At 38.0% G+C, this 18503-nt stretch overlaps 1 long non-coding RNA gene across 7 annotated transcripts; it reads right to left on the reverse strand.

The window, feature by feature from the left end:
* Positions 1-1391: 1391 nt before the first annotated feature.
* LOC137158076 (uncharacterized) lies at positions 1392-17259 on the reverse strand. Of its 7 annotated transcripts, XR_010921290.1 has the most exons (6): positions 16219-16350; positions 14627-14686; positions 13730-13803; positions 12838-12931; positions 8215-8275; positions 1392-1804 (listed from the first exon to the last, which is right to left on the reverse strand). It is a non-coding gene; the product is annotated as an uncharacterized lncRNA (long non-coding RNA). The 7 variants fall into 7 exon arrangements; XR_010921287.1 differs by lacking the exons at positions 14627-14686; positions 16219-16350 and adding an exon at positions 16563-17259; XR_010921288.1 differs by lacking the exon at positions 14627-14686 and having other exon boundaries at positions 16219-16364.
* Between the last annotated feature and the right edge of the window lie 1244 nt (positions 17260-18503).

The raw sequence follows: 18503 nt of genomic DNA on the forward strand, positions 1-18503 counted from the left end.
ACCATAATAGTGCACTATTGACTGGTCATTCAATGATTATACGTAGAAGAAATTTAGTGACTTTCTGCGCACACATCACAAATTAAAAAATTAAATAATGTAAAAAAGAGCATTAAATTCCAAACTGATTTTGAACAGCACAAAGAAAATCTACTTGTTTGAACATTCTGTCTTTTTCAGATAGTCTAACACTCAACTCCACCATATAATAAATGGCGGAAACAAGACTGGAGAGTTAAGTGTGTACATTCAACACTGAAAGATTAAACAGTTACGAACAGCCATTATAGTATGTTATGAACATTTCCAACAATTTATCTCAATGCATGAGGGTTGACCATGTCATGCCAAATTTACAATATTTGTCATTTGGAGATCCCTCTTGTCCAGATTATCTCAATTAACATCAGGTCTGTCCTGGTATTCAAATGTGAGGAGAAAAGTTGGGCTACCTGTTCAAGATGAAATTTAAGTTCCAAAATTGTTTCTCTGTATCCAATGGTTGAACAAGAACATACAAGAAATGTAGAGTGGCAAAGTGATTTCTGAATAACAGGTTTTTAAAAATATTACTTCATGCAGGTTAATGTTGGTGTTTTTTTATCTAGTAACAAGGAACAGATCAAAATAACTCCACTTAACACTGTACAAAGTATTGTAAAGGGTTATCAAGTCAACAAGAAATTCACACTATTCAAGATGGCCATGAACTGTATTATACGCTTGTACAGACTAATTTGAATCCATTTTAAATAGGTTGGGTTTAAACACTCATTAAAAGCCAACATACTCAACTCCAAAGAAGTTATTTTTTTAGAATGGTAAGGGGTTTTTTGTTGTTTTTTTAAATCAATCCAAATGTAACAAGTTTCCAACACAAAGCATCTGAAATTTAGCAAATAAATTGAAGTTCATTATAAAGGTTTTGTACACACACACACACCCCTCTCCACGCAAACAACAAAAACAAGATTACAGAAACATTGGAAGATCTCCTTAGTCAGACCAATTCAGGATGACCCTTCACTGCAAGCCAATGACCATGCATTTTATTGTCGTTTGCCAATATATTACTTGAAATTTGTACCATCCCATGATAGCTTCGGAAAGTTTAACAAAAGGACTTTGACAATTGACCAAACACTGAACAAAAATCAAAAGTTAAACATTTTAACTCCATGGATAATTAAAAATAAAATACTGGAAAGTGTGACAAACTGAAGAGTCTTTGAAACCAAATATAGCCGCACTTCAAAAAGCTTACAAAGCCCTCAGTATTTACCAGCTTTAAAAATCTCATTTTCAGAATACCAATGATAAAAGAAATTTAATGCACCTAACCATCAATACATTATAAGTATTTTTCAGCCAAGAAAAGGACAAACCAAGAATGAAGTGTAAAAATAACCATTTATTTAATAAGTCACTTAAAACAGCGTAACAATACATTTTCCCCAATTAGGCAATAATATACCTAATACCAACTTACTTCTCCTGTTAAGTATACATTTCCGGAAGCATAAAATTTTGCCACCCGCCCCACAAACAAACAAACAGATCAATCTTCTGTTCACTGATACAACACCGTTTAAAAATGCAAGTCCATTGTGGCAGGATGATCACAAACCCAAATCTTCTCTGGTTTAGTAACACTGAAGTCCATGTTAAAATGTCCCTGTCTTGGATGGATATATCACAGCACTCATGCATTAGTCCATTTCCTCAACCTCTCAATCAACAGTGGAACTGCCATCTTGGTTTCTCATTCGTAGACTCCATTTGACACTCTTCATCTGACTGGACTCTTTATAAAAAAATTAAAAGAAAAATGCTGTTGGAATATAGATAATCTTATCCTTAAACTAAAACAGACAACATTCAGCTATGTACCTTGAAGACATTTTAAACATGAATTTTAGAACTAAGGCTTCATGAATTTGGTTCAATATAATTTTAAGTGCTTTTGTCACCAACATGAGCTCATGCAGCAGTATTTTTTCAAAAATTCAAATAAATACTACAGGGAAAATTAAGAGTTCAAGAAACCATTTGAGAATAATTAACTCAGTTCTAAAATTCTGAATAGGGAACTATTAAAATTAAAAACAGATGGGAAATACAGGGAGGTTTTACCTCTGGTGACTAACTTTACTGGATTGACCTATCCTCTTAAGTTAGTGTAAAACACAAGTACACATACTTCTAGCATATGCCAAACAGTGATGTTCTCAAATAAAGTTGAATCTAAGCTTAATATTTTGCTATTAGATGAAATTTTCAACTATTGTCCCTCTCTGCTTCAAACATACAAAAAATCAAAACCAATGTCAAAGGTACGAAACCTAGGTTACTATATGAAGATGTTGACTGGAGTCAATAGAAATTCCTAAAATTGTGCCATCGTGACTATAGTCTTCTAGTGTAGGAAGAGGAACACATATGGTAATGGCCATTTTTAAACATCAGAAAATAGATGGAATGGTCATTTCAGTCGCTATTGGAAGAGCAAATGTGTCAATCAGATGGAAATTATGCCAATTACACTTAGTCTCATTGCCTTCAACACAGCCAGCATAATGCCGCCCTCCAACAATGTTCTCTCCAGCCATATACTCAAAAGTTTGCTCTTCATACAGCAGCAATAGGGCTTAAGGCACCAGATGAGTGACAAAGTTAGAAGTGACCAGATGAAGCACCATTGAGACTTTCATTAGAAGTGGGACATTTGGCCCAATAGGTCAAGTTTCTGTTGCCTCCTGATTTAAATTACTTTACTGCTACTGAAAAACAAACCAAATGTGATCCAATGACAAATGAACGAATGTACTTTTTTAAACTGCCATTTGCACCCACATAAACATAAACCTTAAGTACAAGAAACAAACTAAATGGCAGAGTAGCAAAGAAAACTTCAAAAAGCCCATAAGCCATCAACAAAGTACTAATTGTAGGTGAAAACCAGTTAACTGTGCAAAAAATGATTTTCAATAATCATTTCCTCAACAGTGAATTTGCATTCTAACTTTTCATTTGTGACCTTTTATTTCCTTCTTACGATTTATTCTTTTGAATGTGGCTTTAAAACTTAACCCTAAGTTTAGAGCAAATTCTACCACTACCTAGTCCCTTCAGGCATAATCTTTCCAGGTAAGAAATGCTGCAAAAATTAATTACCAAAAAAATAGTAGAATTGAGTGGAGTAATCTGGTATTTTGCCTCATCATTCAACTGCTGCTATTCTCATTTCAAAATATTCTGTCAAATTAAGTAAAATCTAACTATGAAGTCATTACAGCACGTTTCAGGGTCATGAACTGCCATTTCATATCCCAGTATTCTTATATGGATGAACTGATTTCCACTCCTCCGCCCCATTTCAGATACATTATGTACCTCTATTGCACATAAGTGGAATGTAGGAGCAACTATTTAGATTCAGCTTTTAGTTGCATCATGTAGGTAACAAGAGGTTACACAGAACATTCAGATCACAGGATCTTCCCATCTTCAACCCACATACTTCACTCCCCCCCCCCCAAATGATTTCTACTTCAGTGGGGAGGGTTGTCTAATTTTAACCAATATTCTATAAACTGAAAAATTTACTACACATTTATTATATCTCATATTGTACATAAGACTAGATTTAAACCAATTTAGGCACTTGGAGATTAGTCAATGTTTCAAATATTTTTAGGAACTAATAAAATCTGACCAAATTACCAAAATATGAGAACCACACTGTCAATTTTTGTCAATGAGACAAAGGTGAGGTGATATTCTTTACTGGACCATCTTCTGGCCGAATAAAAGATATTACCTCCCCCACCTTGTCTCTCTCATATTCTAGGACTAACATGGATACAATTTTTGTCAGTGTCAATTAGGGATTGTTGGGGTGAGTAAACTGAATACCCAATACATAATGAAATTCACCAAGTTTCTTGTTTCTTTTTATGGTTACTGCTTCTGTTAAGAGAAGCCAAGTGTTGACTTGATAACCATAGTAAATTTTTTTTGCAGTTCATCCCATGAAAACCTACTTTTGTTGGTCATTCCACTGACTGAAAAGTAAATGTAAGTGAATGGATAAAAGACATCAGCCCTAAGGTATCTCTGCTTGGTTCAATCATATTTGGTTGTATCACTAAGTATGCGAACAGTTGACATGGTGGTCTGAATCCTTCATCTTGAAATTACCACCACCACTTTCAGATGCATACACTTATCTAAAGTTAGTATTTCTGTAACACTATCCCCCAGTGAATGGAGTGACATTAATAGCATTCAGTAAATAATTTGGACATGGTTCTCCAAACTACACAGCTACAACTGTGTGTTAAAATGTTTACTAGATGTACTCTAAAAATGTAACACGTTTTCTCACGTTACATTCCTCCTCCAAGACAACTTACACAATGGCATTATGTTTTGGGTTGTTTCTTTCTTTTTTTTTTTTTTTTAAAAACAATCACTGATTATCCATGACTGAAAGACTCCTTTTTATACTACATGAAGAGTATGTTTTTTACATCCTTCCATAGAGTAACAGGGTTAGCCATCACCCCATTGCTCAAGAAGTTCTGTCTACTGGCTATTGTATTGTTATTTCAAAGTAAACATTGTTAATATTTAGGCCATTCAAGGCAGTTAATGCAATGCCTGATGTGAAGGAAACCTATCATAATCAAAATACAGAAACACCAATCGTTAACAGTCCACTGCAGTAGCCAGGTAAACCCTCGAGCACCAAACATATTCGATATTTTAGAATTTCTAAATTTATCTTCTCAATGCCACAGTTCATATTAACTTTTTGCTCTAATTCAGAAGGATGATTTTTTGTAAGAGTCTGCTGCAACAAATAGAATTACAATCTTTTGTAGCCAAAAATAAGTGCTCAGTTTTACCTCATTTGTCAAAAAATCACAACAGTTCCCTAAAGTACAGTATGGAAGTCCAAACACACACAAGCATAAAATATGCTTATATATCTATCAATAATATTTATAGATAAAATACCAACGAAGTTATAAGAGTCATACTTCAAACAAAGAAGGCTAACTAGAAAGACTGTCAAGCTTTTTCATGCTTAGATATTTCTGTATATTAGAATTTCTTAAAAGCTACATCTTCACAGGAAGCTATTTAAAAGGGAAAGTTATTTAAAAAGGTAAAGCTATTTAAAAGGGAAATCCCAGTAGAGGTAAATGGGCAGGAACAAGTTCCTAAGTTTAGAACTTGAGGCTTTTACTTCGCCAAGGTTTACCAAAGCAATCCTTCCTCCCAGAGACAGAGCTGTAATGGACTTGCATTGGCGCCGCTCTGTCATATACTGTAGAATGGGGAGATAGGTCTTCCTTGTATGGGTTAAACTCTCACCTTCGAGAACAAAATGCAAAAAGGTCTTTTATTGGTCTCAGAAGACTGTTTTATCCAGTTTAAAAAAGTGGATGGGTAAGCACTACAGGTGGTTTCCAAGGGAAAAACTAGTTGACTTCCACTGACATCAATATGAGTTTTGCCTAGGTAAGGATAGGAGTTTTGGGTTTGGTTTTTTTGGGGTGTTTTTTTTTTAAAAGGCTGTCTCAGAGACCAAAGACTATTAAAGTAGACAACAAGCCAATCATAACTTTACATTTGTAACTGTTGGGTCCTCACATGATGCTCACCATGAAACTTTAAATAGGACAAGGCATTCTTAGCTCAGAGAAGTTTTCTTCCAGCTATCAAGGATTTATATTGTACCTGAAGTTTAGGGGTTCAAGAATCTTTGGTCACATCTTATAGATCTAGACTGTTCTGAAGTTAAGTAACTTTTGAAAGGTACCTTTGAAAACAAGTTGAGGACAAAATCTGCAAACACAAACAGGACAGCATCTTAAAGAGTTCTTGAACTGGATTAACAGCCCACATACAATTTCACAACATCATGTAGAGTACACCAACTCCAAAATGAACATTTATGGTGAACTGAAATGCTTTTTTTTTTCTTTAATTCAAGAAAGTTTTCAAACCCAGATCACTAGCACTCTAAGTTTAAACCTAATTTACAAACACTTTTTAAAGGCAAATATTTTAAAGATAATTCTTCCTCAAATTCAGTTCAGGACTCCAAGTTCACGCCTTGTCTCTCACGGAGATTACTACAAAGCACTGTAAGGAGGTGAGTAACTCCCCGATGTACAGGGTAATTGGGATGTCTTCAACTGCTGCTGGAGAAACATGAACCCTTCTACAATGAGTTTATAATCCAAATTAGAGAAAGAAAATCAAGACAAAGAAAAGGTATAGCGAAAGATGGGGGTACCCCCACCTTTTCTTATTCCTTTCCATGACATACCAAGGAATTATACAGGTTCTCATACTTTTAACAGAGGCTGAGACAGGGCAAGAAGAATGGGGGGAAAGACAGCACAATGGTCTGGTGGACAGCATGGCAAAAGTGGGTTTTGAGGAGTGAAGATTGCCTGGAACATAGTAAAAGTTATATTGTTCCAGGTGTAAGGAGCACTGAAAGAAAAGCAGCACAAAGAAGAGAAGACAGAAGGGGCAAAGTACAGGGAACAGGGCAGGGTAAAAGGAACAAAAAAAAAAAATCGAGAAATGATATGTAGTCAGCCATACACAATACAAATTGCACCTAAATTTGGAAGCAAGATTCTTATATTCTGCAGTACTCTGATGTGGCAGTTTACAGATTCTACAACAGAATCATCTAAATTAAGAACAAAGGTTTTTAATGAATGAGAAGGAATGAAAAGAGTACTGACGCTACCCCCAATTACTACTTATAATTAAAATAATGTTTTATACCTCCTCCACCCATTTTCTGTTTACAATATCCTCCAGGGTTTTGTCTAGACAAGGCAGGACTTTTGATTCGGTTATCAGGAGGAAGCTAGAAGCTTTGGCAGCCAGGAAGGGGGTAGTTGGGTTTTTGGCACCGGCAGAAGCATGGAAGGCAGTTTGAACAGAGGATAACATTAGCTGGATGTCTCTGCTAATGTGAGGCACAGTGAAACAGTCAACGTCAACACTGAAAAACTATCATCTTCAGGTTTCAGAGTTAACATCCTAGTAAGATGATGGAAGCACTTTCACACCTTGGAGCTACTGGTTCAGGCTGTCTGCAGAGTAAGGGAGACACCACTGAATCACTTAACTTTTCACATTTGGAAGATTATCTTCACAAGTAAAAAAAGCATGTGTTAAATGCAAACTTAAGTTCTGGAGCACATCTACAGCAAAGTAAATGCCATTGCAAATTCTGTCATTGCATAAACATAAAATGCACTGATTGCATAAAACTGTCTTTGTCCTAATTTTCAGAGATACAAAGTCAATAAGAGGACTTGAATCTCAGCAGATAAAAGAAACGTGAGTCTCAGAATATGCTAAAGGTCAAACAAAGTAGTCCCAGGGTACATTCTTTTCAGCAAAATATAATTCAACGAGTTCTATACCCATTTGTATCCCAAATGGTAGCACTAGATATAATCAACACTTCTCTCCTACTCAAAGCTGACAATTTTGACCACAGAGGGACTAATTCCTAAATGGGAACCTATAAACTAGTTGTTCGGTGTGGCAGATCATACCCTAAACTCATCTAGCATCCTTTGTGACATTACAAATCTCTGGAACAAAAAGGGGAAAGACAGATCTGAGATTTAGACAATTCCCTGGAGATAGTTACTAACTAGTCTGCATAAGGACCTTTATTGCTGTTGATAGGAACACACAAGGACAATGCTATTCTATTAATAATAAAATGCTTACGACATTCATTCTGCTGTGATTTTCTATTTTATACCACAAATAGAGACATAATAGCGATGACATTTTGTACTATTTGTACAAGGTCGCATATTTCATATATTGTAGTCTGTAACAAATATAATTTGATTTAATGTTTTAACTTTCTTCTCATCAAGAAGTCAAGTCACAAAAATGGAAGACCAAGACTGCTAAGGCATTAAACAGAAGAGATCTGAGATTCGTGATGTTATGAAATGCACTTTTTATACAGTATTCTCAATCAAACGAAGAAGAGTTTGACTCTGGTACTGTCAAATAAACTTATTTGTTTTTAAAAGAATCAATCAAGTTTAAGGACATTTTCAATAAAAAAAATCTTCAGCAAATTAAACATTATAGCCATAAATCATATATTTTAAATCACATGTAAGTGTATTAGGAAGAATAACTTACCAGTACTTCAATCAACATCAGCTATTATGTACATACTGAGTAGATCAATTCTCCAACATATCTGTAGGAGAAAACATACATTAACAAAACATACTGAAAATCAATGAAGCAAGACTTAAATTCATAGATTTTTATATAAACACCATAAAGTGCCAGCTTTAGCCTTGCACAAAGCTACCATCACAATCCCATGTTGATGTGGGACTATGTACCCAATGAAAGGAGACCAAAAAACATACAGCACTTGTCAGAGGACATGCACTGCTGACCATAATTTGGGCTGGCAGAGGTCCTATAGAAACTCTACCACATTTTAGAACTATCCTCCGCACCGTGGATGCATTAATCCTCAATGACACATCATAGGTGCGATTTGAAAAGAGGCTGTAGCTAGCAGTTTTGGAAATTAAGTAGATAGGAAGACTAACTAGGCATCAGCAGAATCTGAAATGGATTCTTGTGTGAAATGCCCTGATTCTTTCAGCCTACTTCTTCCACCTCATTCACTTTCTAAACAGCAATAAATTGAACAATTTGCTAATTAGCAAAGAACTGATATTGCAGTTAAATATAGTACAGGTATTAACCAAACTTTGCCATGCAGCCAATCTTCCTTGTAAGGCAGTTACAACTGCATTGCAAAACTCTATACCTATTGACCAGTATTCTATATGCTGTCAGCTTCAGAATTGAGTACTTCAGTAAGAGCCTACTGACAGTCCATATATATATATATATATATATATATAGGTATTAGAATATCAGAACACTTCTAACAGAAACAAGAAAGTAAATGGCTCCACCTACAACGATCTGTAAAGCATCCAGAAAGCAAATACCGAAAGCTCTTATTTTTTGTGATTAGACAACTACAGAGAATTTTAAATAAATTACACTTCTCAGTTGAGCCAATAAGTGATATAGTTACTGCCTGAATCCTAGATCTCCCCCATGACCAAGAACTAATTTAATTTAAAAATTAATAAAATTTTCAAAAATATTTAAGAGACTCAGGAGCATTGAAAGTCAACAGGATTTAGGCTCCTAAATCACTTAACTCTTGATAATGTTAACATTAATCTAAATTATCCATCTCAAATGAGTCAAAAATTCTCCTGTAGGCCAACGTTTCTCTCATCCCCCTTCAAATTCTATTTTCCAGAGAAACGCATCCTTTCATGTGAACATATTCATAATAAATTCTCACAATAGTTTTAATATTTGGTGTACAGATTTCTAGACTGATATTTTACTTCAACTGTCTTTCCTTCAAGTTACTCCCTTTATTTAATATTTCCCTTCCTGCATCAGATTTCCATTTTAACACATTTCAGATGAACTAGTTCTAACAATGTAATTATCATATTATTCATAAAGCCTGGTTTCCTTTCACACATCTGGGTATCCATCAAACTTGAGTGGTAACCAGTATGCAACTGCCAATTTACCTAGAGTACAATACATATGGAGTTTATACAACTAAAATGTGATCCAACAGTTGCTATTAGATACAGTAGTATACGGAGTTCAACAGTATTTGTTTTACTCAGTGTATTCAATTTCTCATTCAATCAGCTGGTAAGAGGTTCCTCTGCAGAGCACTCCCAATTTTTGTGTTATGTAACAAAGATAAGTTTATGTGTCCAATTTACAGTGTTCATCTCCATCACTTCCCTCTTCAAATAAAATATCTAGCACTAGAGACTTCATAAAAGGCAACAAAACAAAGCTATGGTGAAAGATCAAACTTGGAAGTCCAATAGTGTATCACTGTATCTAGGCATCTATTATCTAGGTTCAGAGATCATTTTTGTGCTAGTTTAAACATCTGGTTATTTTCATGACAATTTGACTGGGCAAAAGTCATTTGGCTCTACTCAAGTTATAATGGCCCAGTCAAACACACAGTTCAAGTACAAAGAAAGCGGGTTTGAGAATGTGAATGTTCTTTTCAAGTCAGTACAATTTTGGAAAAAGAAGCTAGCATTTGGTAAGCAAACAGTTGTCAAAAGTGCCTACTGAATGAACTAAAAAGGAATAGTCCCAGCAAAAAAAGAGAAAGTAGCAGTAGGATGGCAATAATCAATCATATTTCTTGCATGTTAATCACTAGTGATTGTTTTTCTACTACTGTCTAACTATATCCCCATAACATTTAAAGTTGGAATTTAAAAGTATCATACTGACACATATACCAAAAAGTTATTTATCTTATAACCATAGAAAAACACCAATTAATGAACCAAAAATCCATCACTAAAATGCTGAAGGCTTATGCCAAGTACCATATTTAGGAAACTGGTCACTAGTAAATATTCATTTAAGCCAAATAGCATTTACGTCTCCCATTTATACTTAATTTACTTGATATCTGAATAAAAATAAGATCTTTCAATGAGACTAACAGCAGTAATTCCACAGAACAAGCGTAATAAAAAGCTTCACCTCTGCCCCAGATCCCAAATTAAAGTATCTGAAATTTCCAGCTAGCCTCATGGATGTACTTTGCATTAACCTCTCATGCTACAAGTTACAAAACTGGCAGCACTAGACAGAATACTCTGCTCCATAAACAATGGCTCCTCTCCCTAAGGGATGGCACACTCTAAAGGAGTCTTGTATGTCAAACATGTGGTCTCTTTACTCTACTGCACTGCAGTCCAGGTGAGGCTCATTTTTTTAGATGTCATTTTCTGGTCAAATGCTATAGGAACTACAGTGATTCCGAAGCATAAACTGACTGTTTTATGGATTCCATGACACATTATTATGTTCGAGTGTCTAGGAGACAGATCTTTTCTTGATTTCCTAGTGGTGTGGTTGTGGTTGTATGGTGTCTTTGCAATTCACTTAAAGAACAGCTGCCATACAGTAGATCAAAAGATGCAATATTTGAATTACAGAGAAAAGAAAGAGCGAGGCTCTAAAGAGCAGTCAAAATTAGAGAACATTATAGACCATAGTTTGCGCAATATATTCAAGACTAAGTATGCCACGGTGGCACAGCAAGAGTTCAAGGTCATTAAGATCAAAGTGTTCTTTTCCAAACACCTTATAAAAGTGTTTGTGTTAGCCAAAACAGATCAGCCCAGGATGTCTAACATATATTTGTATTTATAAATAGGTCAACGACGACTGAATTTTGGACCATAAAAAAGCTTGACTGAAGGAATAAAAATCATGAATTTCATAGATTAAGTGTGAGAATTATCAGGGTTTGAATGTACTGTTCTACTACAATTATAAGCCTGTCGTGGCTTTATCATCAGTAGATTTTTGATAGGTCTGGACTTCGTAGCATTCTGTTCCAGTAGACCAAAGATTCACATCAGAAGTCACATGCATCTTTCCAAAGATGCCATATAATTTCTAGTAAGGACTCCTAGCTCTCAACTTTCATATTATACAATTACATGATTGACTTGTTAAATTTTACACAGCATCCTCATTCAAAATTGTGTTTTGCTGCAGTCTGCCTATGTCATAAGCTACGTATCCATTTCTCTATATATCTTAGTTTGTTTGGTCTGTCATACTGGCAATAATGTGAGTAAAATGGAGACGTTCAACTGCAACAAGCAGAAGCACTTGAAAAGTTAGATATCTAACTGAATAGTTAAAGAAATTAGATGGAACAGGCTAAAGTTTACATCCAAGCTAGAATGGATATCTATACTCTATGAGGTGATAGATCTTATAAGAATGACGTTGATTTTGGCTAATTTTTAGTTTTACGTAAAACAGCTTTCTGGGTACACTAACGTATATAATTCAGTTTAGGAGTCTCAATTAATTTAAATCTCTTCATCAAGATGATCCAAAGCTTTAATGACCTGAATTTATACATTAGTCTGGTTACCTGTGGGAAGAAATCTGTTATTTATACAAACACCAAGTAAGATCAACAACTCTGAATTATATTTGAATCACGTTACCTTTTATCAATCCAAAAACCTAAGATAAAGAGGTGTCTCAAATTCAAAGGTAGTAGAAAATTAGTCTACTTATGTTCTAGAAATAACAAGATAGCTGACACTACTAGTGCTTTGGGTTCTCTTTTTTAAGGCAATAGGATTTTAGAGAGTAAAACATCTAGAAGGATTTTTTTTTTTTTTTTTTAAAGTGCATTAAAGCCCAAACAGAAAACACCTGAAATATGATCATGAAGTGATAAATACAGGGACAATGTATTTCTGCAGTTTAACTCATTAACTTATTTATAAATATTTTACACACACACACACCCACACACACACACACACTCGTGTGCTGCTGTATATGTAGAAACATAGGAACATCTGCCTTGGGTTTCTAAAATCTTTACTTTTATACATTATGTTACTATGCAGTATATTTTAGATATACAAACAGATCCATCGCCTTTTACTGAATGGATTGTCTCATAATCTTGAGAAAGGATTGTATTTAGAGGACACATTAATAGTATTATGAACTGTATCTAGTACAGACTAAAATTTTAATGCAAAGCCTGAGCAAGACACCATTTGTTTGCTGTGCTAAGTACCCTTTAATGCCTTAAACAAATGCCACAGCATAAGTTTAATGCTTATTTGCTGGAAAAGTGAATTTTAAGAGGTTAACAGAATCACTAATATTACGTACCTGAGATGAACACTACAGAATTTTGAATGTTTCCTCTTATTCCATGTGTAACAGATTAGCCACTGGAACCAAGAAACAGTACCCAGGTATAATCCTTTAAAAAAGGAACAAAGAAGTTTGTTTAAAAGATCAAAAGCTATCTAAGAGATTGCACCTTCACTTCAGCCATAGGACTACTCCAAATGTATCTGTATATTTCTTTAAACTTAAGTTTCTAGTGATTGTGCATTAAAGTCCTCATCTGAAGTTTAAAACAAGTACACGGAGAGTAACATCATAGTACAAAATTAGAAATAATAAATTAAATACATTCTTTAAAGAACCTTAGTGTTCAGGCTTTTCGTAGACCAGATAGGCCTCTGCCCCGAGACACTTACTGTACATTAGCGTATGTTGGTTACTCAGTTTTTGATGCCATGTTTAAAATCTACAGTACGCCTAGGTGAACTGTTTTTTATTTCATGTTAGTGTACAGATTTCAAATGAATTACAAAACTCAGTACATTTTTTCATTTATGAAAAAGGGTAAACAAAATACGAAGTTTTTGAAGTAAAGTGATGAACTTTCCCCCCTAAAATTCATCCAAGATTAATTCACCTATTAAGATCTCAATCTATCACAACAAAATAAGATTTAACAGAATGCCTAACAAACACATTTTACATGAAATTTTAAAATGAGGCATTTTTGCTCCCACTACCTACATTAAAACATACCCTTTAAAATCTAAATAATTTTGTAGTGCACCTCACTCAATTTAAAAGATTTGCAAAAAATTATCATTTTTACCTTTCCTAGTAAAGCACAGCAGTAGACAAACATACGCCCCAAGAATAAGAAAGTAACTGAACTTGGTAATGATGCTGTGTAAAAGTTAGAACCCATTCTTACCTAAAAATTAGGTCTGTACAATTTTTCTGGAAGCCAGTCAGTCATCAAGTAGGTAAACATTTATGGAGTTCTATCTTTAAAAAACAAAAAAACAAAAAATGTTAATGTTTTGCATTAAAAAAAGTTGTAAACAATTACTTGTAAAAATATATAAAGAATGGCAAACTTAAATTCAGTATTCTCTCAAGACTAAATTAAGGCAGCATTGGCCATATAGGTTTCTGTAATCTCTGACAACAAAAATACAGGGTATTTTTACATCTCAAGAGAGACACACTGGTGATGGGGTGGAATTATAAAACATCACATGCACAATCCATATTTTTTGCATGAGAAGAGGTAAATTGCTTGTCCTTCTCCCATTATTTTTATTTTTACCACTACCAGAACAATAACCATAATGATGAAATCAAAATTGTAACAGCATGTATTTCATAAAGCAAAAGTATGAAAGTGTGATTTTTGTAGTTTACCCCGTAACTTCCCTCAATCCTTCTCTTTTCTCCATAAAATGCAAAAGCACGTAAAAATTAATCAATGCAAAGTTAAATAAAACCCAACAGCAAACCATGATGTTAAAATGGCTCCTGTCATCATCTTCTGTGAATTTTGTCGCCAAGTTATTTGATCTCTGCAAGTGAGATATCTGCTTTTCCCTTTAGAGTACAGTTTTAAAACTTGCAGCCTCTTTGACCTTTAATCAGTCCCCAAACATTGCTCTTTAACACTATAACGACCGCATTCACATTAGCTTTAGCCAAGTTTTTCTTTCCCTTTCATTAAAAGGCTTGGCATATTTAACTGGTATTCATCTCCAATACTCCACAGCCTAGTAAAAGGTTCACAGATAATTCTACGAAGAATCAGTATTTTAAATTCACACATCCTATTACATACCCTAGACTCCTAAATGTGAATTCAGTTCCCAGTAACTGCTAATATAAATGGAATGCAAATCTTTAAAGTAAAAAAAAAAAATGATTTAGGAAATAAGAGCAAATTTGTTTTCAAAACCAATTTAGCTACTGAAGCTGAAACAGCAGTTGAAGGAAACAAACCACTGAAGCTTTTTTTTTTTTTTTTTTAAAAAGCATTTACTAATGTGCTAAAAATACAGCAGACATTCATCTAAAACTAGAACTTTCTTTTCAGCAAACTGTGTCACAGCCTATCCAATATTGCAGAGGTGTAACAGCAGTTATAAAACCATTAAAATCCAAATCTAAAATGAAGATACACAAACTTGCACGCAAGATTAACGCAATCATGATGTTTTTAAACTTATTTTTAAAATTTCTAAAAATGCCATCCTCATAATATCCCCTTGTAAATGTGAATTGGGTATCATGAAACTATAGATTTACCTGTCAACTATCGTGAAAAAGAGCACAAAGATTTTAAAATCCATTTTCTATGACACAACATTAGATAAATTGCAACAAATATGGCTACACACTATCTCTAATTAATTCAAGGGTAGCAACTTTATTTACCTTGTAATATTCTACAGTAACTTTTTCTAGATTTGGCATTTGAACATTATCCTAAAAATGTGAGTAATCATTAAATATGTGAGCCAATGTGAAGCAAATACTAAATGTTCCATTTCAACTTTTTCCTTTTAAGGGAGTATTCAACAGCAGTTATAACACAAGTTCTAAATTATTAAAACAGTTTTACTTGAACAAAGATTAAAATGATTTGCCAATGCAAATAACTACAGCCTGGATAGCAAAAAAAACATATAAATTAAATACTAAATATAAAATATGACACCTTACCAAACGCTCTTTTTGGTAACTACATTTCTCTCAGTGTTACATACAATTAGTTACTTTAACACGTTATTCATTTTAAGTAACTGATTTTCCTCTCGCAGAGCAGCCTAATTCACAACTGTAGTATTTTTTAAACTTTAAACTGTAGAGTTGGCATGAACAAGGTTGTTTTTATAAGATTACTAAATTTATGCAATGCCATTTTATCCACAAGACCATGTCGCGTTTAAATCTCAGACTTTGGTTTAAAGTTCTATCTCCAAACTCTTTTTTTTTTTTTTTTTTTTTAAAAGATAAAGTAAAAATTTAATTGATCGTTTCAGTGAAGTACTGAAGCTGTCTCTTCTGCAGCCTGCTTTCGCTCACTGGTTCAGAAAGAGTTAAAAGCCAACACCCCACAAAAAAAACAAGTTTTATTTTTAACAGAGATGGCGTCTTTGTTCTTACAAACTAGGGAGACTGATCCCCTTTCCAGCAAAGGCAAACAGATGCTCTTTAAGAGAACTATCTTAGGACTTGGGGCTAAACATATAGTAATAAAGTCTTGAAACCCACCACCCCCTTTAGTGCTGCATTGGAGTTAGTAACTCGTCTGCAAATGCCCCCTTGCCATGCTGCACCGGAGATGGACTGGGGTGCGCCCCCCGCCCATCGTGCTGCATCGGGGGGCCCAGGAATTGGTCTTCAGCCCCCCACCGCCACCCTCACTACCGCATGTGGAGACCAGGGAGGGCAGAGCCCCAAGCGCTGCATGGCAGGGGAACTCGGGGAGCTCTGCAGCCCGAGCGCTGGTCGGTGTCTTCAGCGAGCTCGCGGAAGTGGGCTCCCTCCGGCTCTGCAGCACCTCGCGGGCGACCCCCTGGCGGGAGAGAAACTGCCTCGGTGAGAGGGGGGCTGCAGCGCTGGAGGGTGCTCGCTCCCGGCTCTGCAAGCCCAGGGCGGGGGGTGGGGGGAGCGAGACCGTCCCCCTCCCCCTCCCAGCTCCAAGGACATTTTGTTTTTCCTCCCAAGGACAAAGGACAAGGAGAGGCGAAGAGACCGAGCCCCTCACTCACCGGCAATGCGGAGCCCGGCGGCGGCCCGGAGCTCAGAGCGCCGCTCCCCTCCTCACCCTGCCCGCGGCGGCTTCCGGCTCGCCGCCCGCCGAGCTCGAGGCGCCGACCGAGTTTCAGAGCCCGGCGCCATCATCCTCCGCCTGTCCGCAGTCCCGTACAGAGCGCGGCTCGCCGCTCTCCGTCTCCGCGGAACCCGCGAGGGCCGGGCCCGAAGTGGCCCGCGAGGCCGGTGCCCAGGCACTTCCCCGATTCCGGCGATTCGGGCGGCGGCCGAACCACCACCTCAGACAGACAGACAGACAGCCCGGCTGCGGCTGCCTCCCCGGCCATCTTGTGCCGTGTGTGTGAGACAGTGTCTCTCTCTCCCGTCTTCTCTCAACTCCTTCCTCCCCTCCCCCCGCACAACATGGCCGCCAGTTCTGAACTCACTGCGGCGGGGAAGGGGCTGGGCCTGTGCCCTTCCCCCCAGCCTATCTCTCAGTCAGTCCCCCTCCTTCCTGCCTGCCTACCCGCTGCGCGTGCGCCAACGGCTGCTCTCTACTGGCCGCGCTGCTCCCTCCCCTCCGGGCCCAGCGCGCACCGCTTCTATTGGCAGCGCTCCTCCCTCTTTCTTTCTCCCATCCTGGGCCCGCGCGCAACTCAGACGCCGCTTCCTATTGGCCTAGCCTCTCGCTGCTCTTTCCACCCCAACCCGCTCCGCCGTCCGCAACCTCAACGGTCGCAGCACAGTATGGCAAACCAGCTCTGCCGCTTCCTATTGGCTTCGCTCCTTCTCTCGCTCCCCCTCCCATCACCCACAGCCTTGCGCGGGTCCTCCTGCGCCCCTGCCCCCTCTCGGAATCCATAGACTCCGCTCGGGAGAGAGGGAAGCAACTGAGCAAGGGAATGGTTCTGATTGGTCGGCGCCCGGGACAGCCGCGCTCACTTCTGAACGCAGGGGTCCGTACCACTGAAACAGTGGGCGCGCCCGGCCCTACCATCCCCCCCAGCCTACCCGGCTAGTGTCACAAAACCACCTCAGAGCCCGGCCCAGGCATCGCCCCCTACCCCAGCCACTACAGCCAGTGACACTGAAATAACCGCACGCCCTGGCCCTGCCTGGCCATTGCCCCCTATCCTGACCAGTATCACTGAAATCATCGCCCAGGCATCACCTCCAACCCGGCCAGTGCCACCAAAACCACCACACACCCCAGCCAGCCAGTGCCACCAAAACCACCTCACACCCCAGCCAGCCAGTGCCACCAAAACACCTCACACCCCGGCCAGCCAGTGCCACTAAAAACACCTCACACCCCTACACAGCCAGTGTCACAAAACCACCTCACACCCCTGCCCAGGCATCGCACCCTGCCCAGCCAGTGCCACCAAAACCACCTCACACCCCAGCCCAGGCATCGCCTCCAACCCGGCCAGTGCCACTAAAACCACCACACAACCCTGCCAGCCAGTGCCACCAAAAACACCACACCCCGGCCAGCCAGTGCCACCAAAAGCACCTCAAACCCCAGCCCAGGCATTGCTACCAAAGGACTGAGGGAACTAGGGTTGTTTAGTCTGCAGAAGAGAAGAGTGAGGGGGGATTTGAAAGCAGCCTTCAACTACCTGAAAGGGGGTTCCAGGGAGGTTGGAGCTAGGCTGTTCTCAGTGACGGCAGATGACAGAACTAGGAGCAATGGTCTCAAGCTGCAGTGGGGGAGATCTACTTTTTCACTAGGAGGGTGGTGAAGCACTGGAATGGGTTACCTAAGGAGATGGTGGAATCTCCATCCTTAGAGGTTTTTAAGCTGTGGCTTGACAAAGCCCTGGCTGGGATGATTTAGTTGAGGTTGGTCCTACTTCCAGCAGGGGTTTGGACTAGATGGCCTCCTGGGGTCCCTTTCAACCCTAATATTCTGTGATTCTATTATTCTTAAAATATTGGGCTCCTTAAACCTAGGA

The sequence above is a fragment of the Emydura macquarii genome, unplaced genomic scaffold (assembly GCF_026122565.2).
Source record: "Emydura macquarii macquarii isolate MOO-44397 ecotype Brisbane River unplaced genomic scaffold, CSIRO-AGI_Emac_v2 contig_1644, whole genome shotgun sequence".
Classification (NCBI taxonomy): domain Eukaryota; kingdom Metazoa; phylum Chordata; order Testudines; family Chelidae; genus Emydura; species Emydura macquarii.